Source organism: Drosophila willistoni, unplaced genomic scaffold (assembly GCF_018902025.1).
Source record: "Drosophila willistoni isolate 14030-0811.24 unplaced genomic scaffold, UCI_dwil_1.1 Seg619, whole genome shotgun sequence".
NCBI classification, from domain to species: domain Eukaryota; kingdom Metazoa; phylum Arthropoda; class Insecta; order Diptera; family Drosophilidae; genus Drosophila; species Drosophila willistoni.
In genome coordinates this window covers 15,842-28,741 of record NW_025814539.1, presented here as the reverse complement: position 1 = coordinate 28,741, position 12,900 = coordinate 15,842, and the positions used below count along the sequence as shown (strand labels likewise).

At 37.9% G+C, this 12,900-nt stretch overlaps 1 pseudogene; it reads right to left on the bottom strand.

The window, feature by feature from the left end:
- Window positions 1-7,897: 7,897 nt before the first annotated feature.
- LOC124461747 lies at window positions 7,898-12,332 on the bottom strand (annotated as a pseudogene).
- Window positions 12,333-12,900: the final 568 nt, after the last annotated feature.

The window sequence follows — 12,900 nt, the reverse complement described above, 5'->3', positions numbered from 1 at the left end:
TGTGCGCCTAGAAGATTGTCATATTCTGAGAAAGGGAAATTGCAGGCGATGTTAGACGGGTACTTGGAGAAGAAGATCATTCGCCCTAGTGAGTCGGAGTATGCATCACCCATTGTGTTAGTGCCTAAAAAAGCTGGCGAGCTAAGGTTGTGCATTGACTTTAGAAGATTGAACAAAGTTTTGGTTAAAGATAACTACCCTATACCTCTGATAGACGATTTATTAGACAAGCTTGGCGACAAACGATTTTTTTCTAAATTGGTTAAATATACATCTTTCGTCACTCCGTTAGGCCAGTTTGAGTTCCTCAGGATGCCAATGGGTCTGAAAAACTCATCATCAGTGTTTCAAAGATTTTTGAACAAAATTTTTACAGATATGATTAGAGATAATAAAGTAATAGTGTATCAAGACGATATCATGGTGGCCAGTAGAACTGCCGAAGAACACCTGGATATACTGAAAGAAGTTTTTAGAAGGATAATCAGAAACAAGCTGGAATTGCGTATAGATAAGTGTGAGTTTTTTCAGTCCAGCATTAGATACTTGGGATTTATCATATCGGAGGAGGGAATTAGAGCCGATGACAAGGGCCTAGAGGCGGTTAAGAACTTTCCCATACCAACAAATGTTCACACAGTAAGAAGTTTCTTGGGATTGGCTTCTTATTTTCGTCGTTTTATTAGAAATTTTTCGTTAATTGCAAAACCACTCTATGACCTATTGAAGAAAGATAGGGTGTTTAAATTTGGAAAGGAAGAGCTAGATTGTTTTTCGTTGCTCAAAGATAAATTAGTAGAATCGCCGGTGTTGGCAATATATAACCACAAGGACGAAGTAGAGCTGCATTGTGATGCGAGCGCGTTAGGCTTTGGGGCAATGTTAATGCAAAGGAAAGAAGACAAAAAACTGCACCCTGTTTTTTATTACTCGAAACGGACGTCTGATGTAGAATCAAAGTACCACAGTTTCGAATTAGAGACCTTGGCAATAGTATATGCAGTCCGCAGGTTCAGAGTGTATTTACAGGGAAGATATTTTAAAGTACTTACAGATTGTAATTCACTGACTCTCACTCTCAATCGAATTGAATTAAACCCAAGAATTGCGAGATGGGCTCTTGAGCTACAGAATTATGATTATGAAGTAGTGCACAGGGCAGGTAAACAGATGCAACATGTAGATGCGCTTAGTAGATGTACGAACATACTTGTTGTAGATACAAATAGTTTTGAAGACAATCTTGTTATATGCCAGAACAGGGACGAGAAGTTGCAGACAATAAAAAGAAAGTTGGAATTTTCTGAGGATAAATTATTTGAAATGAGAAACGGAATAATCTACAGGAAAACCAATGACGGGAGGTTGTTGTTTTGTGTACCGAGTGAAATGGAAGAGTCAATCCTTTTCAAGTATCATAACGAACTAGGTCATATCGGCAGAGATAAAGTAATGGATGCCATTTCGAAAGCGTATTGGTTCCCTAACATTAAGGAGAAAGTTGTGAAACACATTAGCAATTGCTTAAAGTGTGTTGCGTATTCTCCAAAGTCTGGAAAAGAGGAAGGAATGTTGCACAGTATTCCTAAAGGGAATCGGCCCTTTGAGCTAATTCACATTGATCATTGTGGTCCTATAGCATCAGGCAGAAGCAAAAAGCACTTGTTTGTTATTATTGATGGTTTTACGAAATTCGTCAGACTATATCCAACAAAGACGACGAATACTAAAGAAGCGGTGCTAGCTCTTAAAGACTATTTTAGGGCCTACAGTCGACCCTTTGCCATAGTATCGGATAGAGGAAGCAGTTTCACCTCATCAGAGTTCGAGATGTTTGTAACTCAGAATAACGTTAAGCACATTAAGATTGCCACAGGTTCCCCTCAAGCTAATGGCCAAATTGAGAGGGTAAATCGTACACTGGGACCTATGCTTGCTAAATTATCGGAACCAGAGAAGGGTATATATTGGGATTTGATAGTTGAGAATGTTGAACATTGTTTAAATAACACACTTCATAGGAGCATTAAGCAGTTGCCGAGCAAAATGCTCTTTGGAGTAGAGCAAAAAGGCAAAGTCGCAGATGAGTTAAGAGAAGGACTAGAGCAGTTAGGAATAGTGAATATTCAAAAAAATTTGGATACAATCAGAAAGGATGGGGAAATACATCAGAAGCAAAGCCAGAAGTACAATGAACAGCAGTATAATAGCAAAAGGGTAGCACCCACAGGATACAAGGCAGGGGATTATATTATGGTGAAGAATTTCGATTCAACTATAGGAGCGTCGAAAAAGCTCATTCCAAAACACAAAGGGCCTTATGTGATAGACAAGGTTCTCAAAAATGACCGATTTTTAATTAAGGATGTGGAAGGTTTTCAGCTCGGTCGTAACCCTTATCAAGGTGTTTGGAGTAGCCACAATATAAAACATTGGATAGGTAAAAGAAAAAGTGACTAAAAGTTATGAATTAAGCAAATGAAAATAATGAAAACTGTAATAAACTTTTATGTAATGTACCTTAACTAATTTGTAGTTATAAGATTTCAACTTATTGTAACGTTAATTATGTAAGGATCAGGAGATCTTACGGTCAGGACGGCCGAGTTGTAGCAGGAGAGACGGTCACACTTGCTCTCTTGCTACTCTTCGATCCCGGTATTTTAATTGACTCTCCGAGAGAGAGGAAAGTTTAGCGGGTCTGACGTGTGGGTCAGTCGTTGCTGAGCGTTGAGGAGTGTAAGACAAATATCGAGGAAACATTAATTATATCTAATAAATAATAACCATAATAAATAATAATAAAAACAATTAAGAAATAAATAAACTATTATTAATCTAAAGAAACTAAAACCCGAATCTCTTAAATATTCTGGCATTGGTTGATTTATCTACCGCCCACAATTTGTTGATAGCCAGCGCCACTCTGATCTTACTAATTTTTCACAAATCTCACCTATTCGATTTGCGACAAAAACGTCCATACGTTTATCGCTGTTAATCCAGGTAAGAACCGTAGGTGAATCAGTCCAAAAGTAACGTTGATCTATATTGATTTGTAATTCGTGGCTTATCATTTCAGCCAAACGGCATCCCAGTACGGCGGCCATCGTTTCCAGTTTCGGAATAGTTATATGTTTGATTGGAGAAACCCTTGCCTTAGATGCAATTAGTGACACATCAAATTGACATTTATCCTCCTTAACATAGCTGCATCTGATATAGGCAACTGAAGAATATGCTTTTGCACTTGCGTCATTAAATATGTTTCAACGCGATCGGCATTGTTCAGATTAGAGCTATAACACCTTGGAATTTTGGTGCCCTCAATTGATATTAATGCCTTTATCCAATTTCGCCATTTGTTTATTAGATCTCCCTTGATTTGGTCATCCCAGCCTATTCCAGACTCCCATACATCTCGCATAAGGATTCGTCCTTTGATTGTGACTGGTGTCATGAGTCCCAATGGGTCATATAGCGAATTAACTACAGACAATACATTCCTCTTTGTTGGTGTAACTTTGTCAGAAAGCAGATCATCTGTAACTTTATGCATTACCGTAGTGGAGTACGTGAAGAAGTCGCCTTTTGCGTCCCACAATACTCCTAGCACCTTTTGCTGTACGTCCATTTTTTCCCCTATCATTGCTGTAGACTTGTTCGCCCTGAGAGTTTTGGGAATGGATTGCATCACTTCGTCGCTGTTTGATATAAATTGACACAATTCAAATCCAGCCTTTGAGTGTATTTTCGTGATTGCATTAATGATGTTGATGACTTCATACGCACTAGGTTTGGAATCAAGATAATCATCTACGTAATGATTTTCCAATATAGCTTTTACTGCGTCGGGTTGTTCATCTTTTAATTTGCTAGCATTGTAATTTTTAACAAATTGTGCCAGAAATAGTGAGCAAGTAGTTCCAAACAACATTGCTTTCATTTGAAATTTTGATGGCTCTCTTTTTTGATCAAGAGTTCTCCATAAGAAACATTGTGCTGCAGTATCACATTCTGTAATCATCACCTGATTGAACATTTCGCGAATGTCCGCTACGACTGCTACCGCATGTAGCCGAAATCGTATCAAAATTTCTATTATAGACGTTGACCAGTCTGGGCCAGTAAGCAGGTTGCTATTAAGGGACGTACCGTTGCAAGTAGCCGCAGCGTCGAATACAAGTCGAACCCTGCCGGGCTTATTTGGGTTGATAACAGCAAAATGTGGTAAAAACCACAGTTTTGGAGAGTTGAGAACGTTAATGTCTGTTAATTGGACGGCACCTTTGTCCAAAAGTTTTGTTATTTCGTTCTTATATGCTTCTGCGGTATCAATGTCTCTCAAAAGCTTTCGCTCAAGACATTTGAGTCGTTGAAAAGGCATTGACTTGCTTTCCGGTAGTTTTATGTCATCCGATTTCCATGGCAATCCAATTTCGTAGAAATTACACTTTTGGTTAATTGAGCTTTCGGCCTTTGCTAATGCTGACCGCTCATCCACAGACCGTGTTTTGTCGATCTTTATTGTACAGGCACCGAAGTTTTCAATACTGAATTGTTGCTTAATCATTTGTTGTAGACATACATCTTCTATTTGACAGCAAGTAAAATGTGATGCTTGTAGATTGGTTTGTGTTGGTCCATGTACTACCCAGCCTAATTTGGTTTTAGATAACATTTGCCGATGCTCATTGCCATCTATAACGGCTCGTGCGGTAATTAATTTAGCATGGCGTTGTCCTATCAATACCATGCCTATCCTGTAACTTCGTGTAGTCTACCATATTTTTTGGTACAAATTCTGTTAGCTTCTTATAGTCAAGTTGTTGTGTTCGAATTTTTAGATCGTTGACTAACCAAACTCCATTTAGCTGATGTTTCGGACCGTTTTTTCCACAGATATTAATGGTTGCCGATTCCGCATCTGCCTCATATCTGTAGACACCACCTGTACAAGTAAAACAAAATGGTTTTGCGTCACCCTTTATGCCAACTTCTCTTGCCAAGCTCATTTCAATGATTGTGGATGTACTACCGTCATCCAAAAATGCGACAGTTTCTTTCGAGCCTTTTTCGCCGTGTACTGTGATTGGTACCATTTTGAGTAATGCAGATTTTGGTGAATCAGATACGCATCTTGTGACGTTTGTGGTGGCTGCTAGATTTACTTGTATGGGTCTCTTGTGCAATAATGGGTTGTGAAACTTTTCACAATTGTCAATTTTGCAGGCTTGTCTCTCGCTGCATTGGCTTTTATGGAATTTTAGACAGCTATAACACGCTTTGTTACGATTAGCTAAATCCCATCTCTTTTTAATATCTGCTTTTAAGAATACGTTGCACTTGGTTAGAGGGTGTTTTTCCTCGTTGCAAATAAAGCAAATTGCTTTTGATTTTGGCTTTGGTTGGTTTACCGCCTCTATTTCCTGTGGGATTGGGTTACTTTATATTGCTCTGCGAATGACGACTGCTGGTTAATTGATGTAACCTTTTTGAAAAATGAGACATCTTGGATTAGATCTGCTTGTCTTTGTGCCCACTCAGCTAGCTTGTCAAATGTACAGAATGAAGCGCGCACGTTTGCATCTCGTAGATATGCGCCCCATTCTCGTAGATAGTTTTCGGACAGTTTTCCGATCATCATAGCTAGTAATCGTTGTGTGTCGATTAACCGGTTATCAGTGTTTATGTTTTGAACAGTGTTATTGAATTCTTCGAAATTGTCGATATTATTGACTGGCTTTACTTGGCACGCTCTTGACATCAACTCTAGTGCAATATTTTCGGCTCCACCATACGCTTTATCTAAGATCGATATGATTTTGTCTGGATCTTTTGCAGAGATTAGTAGCAAAGAAACCTTTTCCTTAGCCACTCCCTTTAGAGCTTTTGATAATCGTTGAACATCTTCCTCTTTGTTTGCTCGTAGCATTGAACTCTTGGATAAAGTGTGTCCAATTCAACGCTGATGAACCATCAAACTCCAGGTGTTTACTGTTTAAGCTCTGCCGCGCCAGCATCTGGTTCATGGCTCTTGTTGCCATGCTCGGATTATTGGTTTCATCCAAATTATTCTGACACTCGTCAGATTGCGAACGAACCCACATTGAAGTTCGCTCATTTCGCACAGATGTTTCAAATCGTTCGGACATGCGGGAAGAACAATCTGTTAGTGCGACCTTGGTTTTCAAAACATTTTTCTTACTTACCAGTGCTTCTTCTTCCGCTTGAAGAAGTTCTAGTTCCCTTTGAACTATAAGTATTTCATTGTGCATACTAGTTAAGTCTATCTCTGAGTTTGCAGTTGGGTTGTTATCTGCCTCTGACAGTATCCGTTTGTTGTTTATAAGCTTTGTCTCCTTTTCGCACATTTTACGCTTGACGTCTACGTATGCTATATCCACATTCTCAATTTGTTCCAGTATAACTAGTCGCTGCTCCAGAACTATTGCATTTGACCCATCAGAGTCTCCGGTGCTGACAAATGATATGGCGTCAACAATTTTTGCCGCCAAATCATTTTTTGTCTCTTTCTCACCGACGCCGATGTCAAGAAACTCACAGACGCGCAATAAAGCGTTTGCGCCTAGCTCCTTTGAGATTGCCTGCTCATGTTCTGCCTTTTCAGCATTGTTATAATTTAAACCTTTGAACGTACGAAGCTGTCGTTTTATCAATGTTTCCGTAACAAATTTCAGGTAGATTGCAAAATGTACATCTCGTAGTGTCTGCGATTTCCACGAATCAATGCGGCCAAGCTGCTATTTGCTCCACTGCCACATTTTTGATTAAATGATTTGTTTTTGTTTATGGACTGTATTTCTATCGATAATTGCTATTTAAGCTATCCAGCTCGAAGGACCACTATGTGAATTATATTTTAGACGCTTATAAACTTTATTTTGATTTTTTCTTAATAGTATGCCTTTACAATGTTCTTATTGGCGGGTGTGGCCGTATATTGTTAAACTGAGAATACATTCAAATAATCGAAACTTTAATACTAGATGTATCGATATTGATCGAGGCCTTTTACTACGATACAAATAAGCTGGTACAAATAGGTACAGTAGGAATCTCTTAAAAAATATATATTGCGTCACTAAATAAATGACGATTCATTTGGCTACATTATGACGATCACAGTTGGAACCGCCGTTTTTGTTCTTTTAAGTTATATACATATAACATTATTTTTCCACCTTTCAATATGGACAGTAGGAATTTCTTTAAATATATTTATTGTGTCTCTGAATAAATGACAATTCATTTGGCTACATTATGAAGATGACAGTTGGCACCGCCGTTTTGATTTATTAAAGTTATATACATATAACATTTTTTTCTTTTGACCTTTTAATAGGTACAGTAGGAATCTCTTTAAATGTATATATTGCGTCACTAAATAAATGACGATTCATTTGGCTACATTATGACGATCACAGTTGGAACCGCCTTTTTCGTTCTTTTAAGTTATATACATGTAACGTTATTTTTCCACCTTTCAATATGGACATTATGAAGACAGTTGGCACCGCCGTTTTCATTTATTAAAGTTATATACATATAACATTATTTTTCCACCTTTCAATATGGACAGTAGGAATCTCTTGAAGTATATATATTGCGTCACTAAATAAATGACGATTCATTTGGCTACATCATGACGATAACAGTTGGAAATGCCGTATTCGTTCTTTTAACTTATATATATATATAACATTTTTTTCACCCATTAAAATATGAAGAGTAGGAATCTCTTAAAGTAAATTCATTGCGTCACTAAAGAAATGACGATACATTTGGCTACCTAAAAAAAGAGGATAGAAATGAACTTATTATTATATGAAATACTCTCCCATATAATAAAAGTACATCAGCAATTTAAAAAACATCGAATCATCAAGCAAAGGATAAGCTTCAGTGGATCGCACTATGGCAGCTGCTCAACCACTTACAACACCTTGCCTGTTACAAAAGTCGTTTACAATTGATTCTAGGCTTTGTCGTTTGTATTAAATAATGGTTTAATAAGTAACTAGCGCAGCATCAGGTGATCGAAGATCCTCCCAATTTACTATGTTACAAATAACATTGGCATCACATCCATTGTCGTTTAAAAAATAAACTTTTAATGGTTTAGAAGCCATACAATGCAAATTACCCCTTATTTATCATTGCAGTCCAGCACGGATACGACGTTAGAGGCGTTCAGGCATAATCCAACGGACGTAGTGTCATACCACTGTTCGTTCGAACAAGTATCTCGTACTACGCAGGAATGCTGTCGCAACAACGTTTTGTCATTAGTAGGGTAAAACTAACCTGTCTCACGACGGTCTAAACCCAGCTCACGTTCCCTTGCATGGGTGAACAATCCAACGCTTGGTGAATTTTGCTTCACAATGATAGGAAGAGCCGACATCGAAGGATCCACAAGCCAGTTATCCCTATGGTAACTTTTCTGACACCTCTTGTTAAAAACTCTTTAAACCAAAAGGATCGATAGGCCGAGCTTTTGGTGTCCCTGTGTGTACTGAACACCGAGATCAAGTCAGCATTTGCCCTTTTGCCCTATGTGTCGTTTCTGTCCGAACTGAGGTGGCCTTGGGACACCACCGTTATTATTTGAGAGATGTACCGCCCCAGTCAAACTCCCTACCTGGCAATGTCCTTGAATTGGATCATACCTGAGTAATTGAAGTTATACCAAATATTTCAAATTAAAAATACACTCTCTCATTAAAGAATTTGTTTGCGATTATATAACAAACTCGTGATACTTTGATCAAGAAGCTTGCATCAAAACCCAATACCATAAGATATAATAAATATATTCGTATAATGGCTAGGAAATGGTACACGTTCCATTTAATCAAGTAAGTAAGGAAACAATAAGAGTAGTGGTATTTCATTGCCGATATCAAACACAAGGAATAACATCTACCACTTATTCTACACCTCTTATGTCTCCTTACACTGCCAGATTAGAGTCAAGCTCAAAAGGGTCTTCTTTCCCCGCTAATTATTCCAAGACCGTTCCCTTGGCTGTGGTTTCGCTAGATAGTAGATAGGGACAGTAGGAATCTCGTTAATCCATTCATGCGCGTCACCAATTAGATGACGAGGCATTTGGCTATCTTCTAAAGATACGAGCACCCAACTACTGGACAATCTCGTATGCACGATTCGCTGCATCATCGGGACAATGAAGTCCCACAGCGCCTACGTACTAAAACCACCTCTTTTTGACAATGCGATGTTTGTACCTTTTTAGATGGAATACCAAGGTAGCAGGCAAAAGTATAAGAGAAACTAGAGGTTAGTACATCTAGCTTCGAGTATACCCAGCACAATACATGAAATATTTGAAAGACATCACTCCGCCATTTACTGCTCGGACGCTGATGAGTTTGGTATCTTCAGCGATGAGGAGATCTTTTGCAATCAATCGTTTTACCGACTGACCGCTCCAGATTCCTCTCCAGTTGAGTGTAACGGAATGAAACTCGATTTCACCTGTCACTCCGAAAAATCGCCGCATTTGTGATCTTATGTCAGCTCTGTCGTACCTTTCGACGCTTGGTCTAAGGAATGTCCGTCTGTCACAATCTGAACGTCTATCACATAAATGTGATTCTTGACGGCATTTACTACGCTGTTGTGTCTAGCTACCCGCCTCCCGTGCGTACGATAGTATTTTTGCAAGATGTGGAAGAGAGTCATAGTTACTCCCGCCGTTGACCCGCGCTTACTTGAATTTCTTCACTTTGAAATTCAGAGCACTGGGCAGAAATCACATTGTGTCAACACCCGCTAGGGCCATCACAATGCTTTGTTTTAATTAGACAGTCGGATTTCCCAAGTCCGTGCCAGTTCTGAATTGATTGTTAATTGATAATCGTTATAATTTAAAAGAACTAATTAAAAATTAGTATTCTGAAAAGTTTTAGCAAGAAAGTTCCACAATTGGCTACGTAACTAACTATCCGGGGAACAAATAACTTTCATAAATGATCGAAACTCTATTTACCCAGAACGAGCACATAAACCATGTTATTGTTTCCCAATCAAGCCCGACTATCTCAATCTTCAGAGCCAATCCTTATCCCGAAGTTACGGATCTAATTTGCCGACTTCCCTTACCTACATTATTCTATCGACTAGAGACTCTTCACCTTGGAGACCAGCTGCGGATATTGGTACGGCCTGTTGAGAAGTTTGCGTATCCCCACCATAAATTTTCAAGGTCCGAGGAGAAAATATCGACACAACAGTATATGTCATGCTCTTCTAGCCCATCTACCATATCTCTCTGCGAAAGACTTCCATGGTAGTACGGCTATAAAACAGAAAAAAAAACTCTTCCGATACCTCTCGACGGCTTCTTTATGGTCATTCCTGTTGCCAGGATGAGCACGAGGCCCATATTTAATAACAAACGGATACTCAACAGGTTACGGAATTGGAACCGTATTCCCTTTCGTTCAAAATTATTCAAGTGTTTTATTATTTATTATTTCATTTGACATTTTTAAAACTTGAAAATTTTCGGCTTTCGCCTTGAATTTTGGACCGACTAACTCGTGATCAACCACTGTTCACACGAAACCCTTCTCCACTTCAGTCCTCCAAGGTCTCATTCGATTATTTGCTACTACCACCAAGATCTGTACCAATGGCGGCTCCATGCAGGCTTACGCCAAACACTTCTAAGCACACCATTGTACCTTCCTACTCACTAAAGTTTTAAAATTTATATTATAAATAATATAAATCATCTACTTTAGCGGTAATTTATAGGTATACAACTTAAGCGCCATCCATTTTAAGGGCTAGTTGCTTCGGCAGGTGAGTTGTTACACACTCCTTAGCGGATTTCGACTTCCATGATCACCGTCCTGCTGTTTTAAGCAACCAACGCCTTTCATGGTTTCTGTATGAGTTGTTAATTTGGGCACCGTAACATTACGTTTGGTTCATCCCACAGCGCCAGTTCTGCTTACGAAAAGTGGCCCACTGGGCACAATATATCATAACCTTAAACTTTATATCAAGAAAGTTAAGGTTCTTACCCATTTAAAGTTTGAGAATAGGTTAAGATCGTTTCGACCCTAAGGCCTCTAATCATTCGCTTTACCAGATAAGATTGTTTTATATAACATTTATAAGCACCAGCTATCCTGAGAGAGACTTCGGAAGGAAGTTGGCTACTAGATGGTTCGATTGGTCTTTCGCCCCTATACTCAATTCTGATAATCGATTTGCAAGTCAAAACTGTTTCGGTCTTCCATCAGGGTTTCCCCTGACTTCAACCTGATCAAGTATAGTTCACCATCTTTCGGGTCACAGCATATATGCTCAAGGTACGTTCCAGTTAGAGGTATGAATAATATAAATATCATTATACATAACCATATAGAACGCCCCGGGATTGTGTTAATTATCTATACATAGTTAAAAAACTAATCCCATTATTAGTCAAGTTAATTATGATATTAGGTTTATATCCCAATAACTTGCACATATGTTACGGACTCCTTGGTCCGTGTTTCAAGACGGGTCCCGAAGGTATCCTGAATCTTTCGCATTGTTAATCATACAAGTGCATATAATAAACACAGAAAATCAATGATAATCATGCTATTATATAATTCCGAAAAATTAACGCAGTGTATTAATATAAATCTATCAACACTTTATCAAATTAATGACATTTATTCTATGTTAAAATGCAAGCAAAATAATTTAAATAAACTATAAGTCATATTTTATGATAAATTTGGTTTATGTTAATAGACTACAATGTCCTTATATGGAAAAAATGCACACTATTATTATAATATTATTAAAATATTAAAACTCTAATGATGAATTTTCCATAATGAATATTCAGGTTCATCGGGCTTAACCTCTAAGCAGTTTCACGTACTATTTAACTCTCTATTCAGAGTTCTTTTCAACTTTCCCTCACGGTACTTGTTTACTATCGGTCTCATGGTTATATTTAGTTTTAGATGGAGTTTACCACCCACTGCTGCACTATCAAGCAACACGACTCTTTGGAAACACCATCTAGTAATCATTAACGTTATACGGGCCTGGCACCCTCTATGGGTAAATGGCCTCCTTTAAGAACGACTTAAATCGTTAATTTCTCATACTAGAATATTGATGCTCTGTAAAAAACTCCTTCGACCGGGTTCCGTTGGGTTGAAAAATAATAATCAGAGACACGTCTGTGTCGGTTGACTGGAGTTTTTGATTGCTTTCTTTATTCCAAATTATTCTTTTGCTTAGGCTAATTTTACATATATATTCTTATGCTGCGATTTATGCGACATCTACAAAAGAGAGGGAGAGTGTCAGTACATACATACATACATACTGTTGGAGCGCATGCATCAAAGTGCTTGGTCAGCGGTCACACGCTGGCCTGGCTCTAGCTCATGTTACGCTTGTGCATACAGTGCTTATGTGAATATATGTATGTGCATATACAAATGTACATACATATATGTTCATGCTTAATTGTATGTTTACTTGAATATGTTTATGTGAATACTTCAATGTATACATATGAACATATTCAAGTGCACAATTATATTTTAATGCGTATATGTTTAATTGTTTATACTTGCAACAAAGTGTTACAAGTTGAGCTCATTGTGTTGAGTTATTAGTTGTATGAACATACTACACCTCCCCTTTTTAGAGAATAACGTAATATTATGTAGTTATTGTAATGATTATTTATATAGAAAGGTAAAATAAAAGGTAAAGTAAAGGTGTATCTTAGGAAAGTTTTTTTTTTTTTTTTTTGTTTGTGTCTCTTTAGGCAAATTTTCTTTCTCTTGTTTTTCGAAATTGCGTGAATTTGTTTTCAATAATAGATGA